The following is a 4,987-nucleotide window of genomic DNA, read 5'->3' as shown; positions in this document are numbered from 1 at the left end:
ATAGTACTAGAAGTCCTAGCCTCAGCAATCAGACAACAAAAGGAAATTAAAGGCATCCAAATTGGCAAAGAAGAAGTCAAATTATCACTCTTCGCAGATGATATGATACTATATGTGGAAAGCCCAAAAGACTCCACTCCAAAACTGCTAGAACTTGTACAGGAATTCAGTAAAGTGTCAGGATATAAAATCAATGCACAGAAATCAGTTGCATTTCTCTACACCAACAACAAGACAGAAGAAAGAGAAATTAAGGAGTCAATCCCATTTACAATTGCACCCCAAACCATAAGATACCTAGGAATAAACCTAACCAAAGAGGGCGCCTGGGTGGCTCAGTGGATTAAGCTGCTGCCTTCGGCTCAGGTCATGATCTCAGGGTCCTGGGATCGAGTCCCACATCAGGCTCTCTGCTCAGCAGGGAGCCTGCTTCCTCCTCTCTCTCTCTGCCTACTTGTGATCTCTCTCTGTCAAATAAATAGATAAAATCTTTAAAATAAAAAAAATTTTAAAAAAAAGCCTAAAAGAGGCACAGAATCTATACTCAGAAAAGTATAAAGTACTCATGAAAGAAATTGAGGAAGACACAAAGAAATGGAAAAATGTTCCATCCTCCTGGATTGGAAGAATAAATATTGTGAAAATGTCTATGCTACCTAAAGCAATCTACACATTTAATGCAATTCCTATCAAAGTACCATCCATCTTTTTCAAAGAAATGGAACAAATAATTCTAAAATTTATATGGAACCAGAAAAGACCTCGAATAGCCAAAGGGATATTGAAAAAGAAAGCCAAAGTTGGTGGCATCACAATTCCGGACTTCAAGCTCTATTACAAAGCTGTCATCATCAAGACAGCATGGTACTGGCACAAAAACAGACACATAGATCAATGGAACAGAATAGAGAGCCCAGAAATAGACCCTCAACTCTATGGTCAACTCATCTTCGACAAAGCAGGAAAGAATGTCCAATGGAAAAAAGACAGCCTTTTCAATAAATGGTGTTGGGAAAATTGGACAGCCACATGCAGAAAAATGAAATTGGACTATTTCCTTACACCACACACGAAAATAGACTCAAAATGGATGAAGGACCTCAATGTGCAAAAGGAATCCATCAAAATCCTTGAGGCAGCAACCTCTTCGACCTCAGCCGCAGCAACATCTTCCTAGGAACATCGCCAAAGGCAAGGGAAGCAAGGGCAAAAATGAACTATTGGGATTTCATCAAGATCAAAAGCTTTTGCACAGCAAAGGAAACAGTTAACAAAATCAAAAGACAACTGACAGAATGGGAGAAGATATTTGCAAACGACATATCAGATAAAGGGCTAATGTCCAAAATCTATAAAGAACTTAGCAAACTCAACACCCAAAGAACAAATAATTCAATCAAGAAATGGGCAGAGGACATGAACAGACATTTCTGCAAAGAAGACATCCAGATGGCCAACAGACACATGAAAAAGTGCTCCATATCACTCGGCATCAGGGAAATACAAATCAAAACCACAATGAGATATCACCTCACACCAGTCAGAATGGCTAACATCAACAAGTCAGGAAATGACAGATGCTGGCGAGGATGCGGAGAAAGGGGGACCCTCCTACTCTGTTGGTGGGAATGCAAGCTGGTGCAACCACTCTGGAAAACAGCATGGAGGTTCCTCAAAATGTTGAAAATAGAACTGCCCTATGACCCAGCAATTGCACTACTGGGTATTTACCCTAAAGATACAAACGTAGTGATCCAAACGGGCATGTGCACCTGAATGTTTATAGCAGCCATGTCCACAATAGCCAAACTATGGAAAGAACCTAGATGTCCATCCACAGATGAATGGATCAACAAGATGTGCTATATATACACAATGGAATACTATGCAGCTATCAAAAGAAATGAAATCTTGCCATTTGCGACAACATGGATGGAACTAGAGCATATCATGCTTAGCGAAATAAGTCAAGCAGAGAAAGACAACTATCATATGATCTCTCTGATATGAGGAAGTGATGATGCAACATGGGGGCTTAAGTGGGTAGGAGAAGAATCAATGAAACAAGATGGGACTGGGAGGGAGACAAACCATAAGTGACTCTTAATCTCACAAAACAAACTGAGGGTTGCTGGGGCGAGGGGGGATGGGAGAAGGGGGTTGGGGTTATGGACATTGGGGAGGGTATGTGATTTGGTGACTGCTGTGAAGTGTGTAAACCTGGCGATTCACAGACCTGTACCCCTGGGGATAAAAATATATGTTTATAAAAAATAAAAAATTAAAAAAAAAATTCTTTGTATCTTACCCTTAGTAGCTAATCAAACTAGCCTTCATTTAGCAAGAATCTTGTCAAATCAGAATCTTCCCTTACCTCTGATGCTTCCTCATAATAATTTTCTACCCAATGACTCTCATTCCCATTACGATAAGCACTTGAGCGAAGTCTTCCTTACCATTTTTAACAAGTGTCAGAATAATTTTTCTTTGACATTAATGTGAAAGAGAAATGCACTGGACAATTAAAGAGTTTTTTTTTTAATTCAGGCTAGTGCAATAAGGAAAATGTGCATTTCTGTGTAAGAGTGTCTCAAAGAAAAGGAAGGGGGCCTGGGTGTTATAGAGGCAGATAAACAAAGGAGCCATGAGGAAATATGGACAGCAAATTTTGTTTAAATTATGAAGCAGAGTGGGATACATGAAGGCAGGGTAGACCTTTGTGGCTAGCTATTTCTCAGAACACAAAAGGGTGAGGGGTTTTCTCAACCACCTTTAATTTACAAGAGCACAAGGCTCATGTATAGTTAAACATTGTCACTAGTTTTCTTCTATCATCTTGATTTAGGAAAAGAATTTTTAGACTACATTATTGTCTAGAGCTTTTGAGATGATGCTATGGGCTACACATATGCTAACATATGCATTAATGTATTTCTGGAAGAGTACACAACAAACTGTTGTCAGTTCCTTTACCTTTGAGGAGAAAAACTGGGTCGCAAGGATGGGTGAAGGAAAACATTTCTTTTTATCCTTTTTGTTTGAATTTTCTGGACATAGGCCTGTATTTATTTTATTATTAAAAATACTATCTTTGGGTGACCAGAAAGATGGCAGACATTCCCAGTTAGCATGCCCAACAAAAGCCACTGACCATCTTTCAAAATAAGAATAGGGGCCTGCTTGGAGGAATTGGTAAGAAGAAGCTTTCGTGATACTACAAAAACATGGGTCGGGGCTTCAAGATTTTTTTTTTTCATTTATTTATTTTCAGCATAACAGTATCATTATTTTTTCACCACACCCAGTGCTCCATGCAATCCGTGCCCTCTATAATACCCACTACCTGGTACCCCGACCTCCCACCCTCCTGCCACTTCAAACCCCTCAGATTGTTTTTCAGAGTCCATAGTCTCATGATCCACCTCCCCTTCCAGTTTACCCCAACCCCTTCTCTCTAACTTCCCATGTCCTCCATGCTATTTCTTATGCTCCACAAATAAGTGAAACCATATGATAATTGACTCTCTCTGATTGACGTATTTCACTCAGCATAATCTCTTCCAGTCCCGTCCATGTTGCTACAAAAGTTGGGTATTCGTCCTTTCTGATGGAAGCATAATACTCCATAGTGTATATGGACCACATCTTCCTTATCCATTCATCCGTTGAAGGGCATCTTGGTTCTTTCTACAGTTTGGAGACTATGGCCATTGCTGCTATAAACATTGGGGTACAGATGTGCCTTCTATTGACAAGAAATACCCCTTTCCTAGTAATATCTCCATCTAAGGGCAGATTCTGTCTGGTGTGGTGACCAAAGAAGATGCATAGGACAATTGCCATCTGCCAAGATTACCTCCACTACATCCAAAAGTACAACTGCTTCGAAAAATGCCATAAGAACATATCCATGCACCTGCCCCCCTGCTTCAGGGATGTCAACATTGGCAACATTGTCACAGGAGGTGAGTGCCAGACCTTGTGAGAGACTGTGAGCTTCAACATGCTCAAGGGCACTGAGGCTGCTGGCACCAAAAAGCAGTTCCAGAGTTCTGAGACTAGATATCTGCCCACACTTCCAAACAAAATAGTTATTTTCCCAGTCAAGAAAAAAATACTGCTATTGAAAGTATATCTGCACATTGAATTATATTTTGTTTCTTCTTCATATTTGTCTGCATTTCAAACCTTAATAAATAGATTTTAAAGAGTAATATGTGAAAAATGTTCTGCAAGTATTGTCTGTTAAAAGCAGCCCCACTGAGGAAAAGGACTGCCAGGTGGAATTACTTGGATTGTCTTAGAGACTGGTTCCTGGATGCTTTTTCCCTTTTTGCTTAAGTAAAGGGGCAAAAAATTATTAATGTGTCAGGTTTCTCAATTTTTCTCTCTTCCTCAAGTAAGTAAAGAGATGGAATCTTTCCAGCTTAGCAGCCTCAACCAGGAGACTAATTTCCTACCAGGTGAGTTCTTAGACTTTTGCAGTGCAGAAATAGAAGAAAAAAAAAACTGAGGAGGACAATATCTCAAAGGTCGGCAAAGGAGATGAAGTATGTAAAGAGAAAAGCTAAGCTAACCTACATAAGAGAGAACTAGAAAATAGAGAAGATGTGATACACACACACACAATGGAATATTATCCATCAAAAAGAATGAAATCTTGTCATTTGCAATGATGTGGATGGAACTAGAGGTTGTTATGCTAAGTGAAATAAGTCAGTCAGAGAAAGACAAATACCATATGATTTCACTCATATGTCAAATTTAAGAAAAAAACAGGTGAACCTAGTGGAAGGGAAGGAAAAGTAAAATAAGATAAAAAGAGAGGGAGGCAAACCATAAGAAACTCTTAACTACAGAAAACAGAGTTGCTGGAGGGGAGTTAAGTGGGGGTATGGGATAACTGGGTCTTGAACATTAAGGAGGGCATTTGATGGAATGAGCACTGGATGTTATATATGTAATTGATGAATCACTAAATTCTACC

At 39.5% G+C, this 4,987-nt stretch overlaps 1 pseudogene; it reads left to right on the top strand.

Moving 5' to 3' along the window:
• Positions 1 to 3,107: 3,107 nt before the first annotated feature.
• On the top strand, positions 3,108 to 4,207 carry LOC116582281 (annotated as a pseudogene).
• The last annotated feature ends 780 nt before the right edge of the window (positions 4,208 to 4,987 follow it).

Source organism: Mustela erminea, chromosome X, assembly GCF_009829155.1.
Source record: "Mustela erminea isolate mMusErm1 chromosome X, mMusErm1.Pri, whole genome shotgun sequence".
In the NCBI taxonomy this organism is placed as follows: Eukaryota; Metazoa; Chordata; class Mammalia; order Carnivora; family Mustelidae; genus Mustela; species Mustela erminea.
The sequence above is the reverse complement of the archived record's forward strand: the minus strand, read 5'-3'. Positions and strand labels throughout refer to the sequence as shown.